Here is a 1,541-nt window from a genome sequence, read left to right as displayed (position 1 = left end):
TCTAATCTCAGATACTCTTTTCCCCCCTTCACACAATCATAGCCCACAAATGTCTCTCAACTAGTCATAAACAGCCCACCACTCACAAAAAGCCTTAATCTTAGCATTAATCCCATCTCACTCAAAAAAATCTCACATTCATGTCATTTATGCCTTATAAATACACACTCATCAAAATCATAGTTTAATACTTACTGCACTGAGCTGTGATCTCTCTCTCCCTTCATTCCATCCTATTTTTCTTCTTTTATTTGTAACTATGAAACCTTTAATCCTTGTTTAGTATTATTATGATGAAGGTCATAATGTTCTGGAAACTATGGAAGTTTTCCCTTATGTTGACTTAATAATAATAAGAAAAAAATATGATTTTTACCATATAAACACACTTACTAACCTAAAATTACCCTACCGCTAGAGATAATACCATACCACTAGAGGCCTAATTTGAACTATCGGACCAGGACCATTAATGTACTAATTAAGTATTGTAACGTGTTTTTCATTGGGCTTTTATTGCTGTTTTGTCATGTGCAACCTTTGTTTCTTGCTTGGACAGGCTTTGTCATCACATCGAAAGCCTTTGGGTACCATCTCAAGAGCCCATAGTTGAGTTTCGGCTTGGCTTCCCAACATCTTAGATAGAGGTATCAATAACTTTATGTAAATTATTTTACAATATATTGCAATGACATCTATGGTACTCCTAGTCATATGGGAAACCAAAAAATGGGAAAGAATGGAAAAATTGATCAAACTCCTTCTCAGGTTAGTGGCTTATGATTGGGGACTTCAACCATATTAGCAGCAAGGATAAATGGGGAGGCAGATCAATTGGTGATTGCTCCAAAAGAATTCTAAGGTCTTTCATGTTTAATACTAGTGCCATTGACCTTGAGTTCACATGGACTTGTTACACTTGGTCAAACAAAAGATCGAGGTATGCAAACATCAGAGAAAGGCTAGACTACTACATTTGTGACTAGGACATTTGGTTGCACTGACTTCTAACCATAATCCAATTAGGCTAGATACTCATATGGATTACTCTAAAGTTGTGCACCCATTCCAATTTGAAGCTATATGGACAAGGGATAAAGCTAGTGCCAGGGTGGTAAAATCAGCATGGAAGGGTCTTAAGGCTTTATCCTGGTTAGGAAACAGAGGAGAGTTGAGCAAGGAAAAAATAAATAAATAAATAAAATTCAGCCAAACCAGAACTAAGGGAATGGGAAAAAAATGCTATGTACATAATATTTTATAACACTTTCACAACACTTTTACATCAAATTTTATGTGTCATGTTTCTCTTTGGAAAGCACTTCATTAGAGCATCAGTCCTTGGAAAATAGAAAAAGTGCCAACTTTTACACATTTTTGCTAAGAAACATCCCACATCAGTGGGTCTATAATACTATGCATATATTTACACGATTTCTATAGCTTTCTATATCATTATTTAAATATATTTGCTCTCTCCTCTCTCACTCCTTTCTCTCTCTTTGCCCCTGACTCTCTCTCTAGCCGACTCTCTTTCTCTC

Source organism: Quercus suber, unplaced genomic scaffold, assembly GCF_002906115.3.
Source record: "Quercus suber isolate HL8 unplaced genomic scaffold, Cork oak 2.0 scaffold_255, whole genome shotgun sequence".
Lineage (NCBI taxonomy): Eukaryota > Viridiplantae > Streptophyta > Magnoliopsida > Fagales > Fagaceae > Quercus > Quercus suber.
This window is presented reverse-complemented; position numbering follows the sequence as displayed.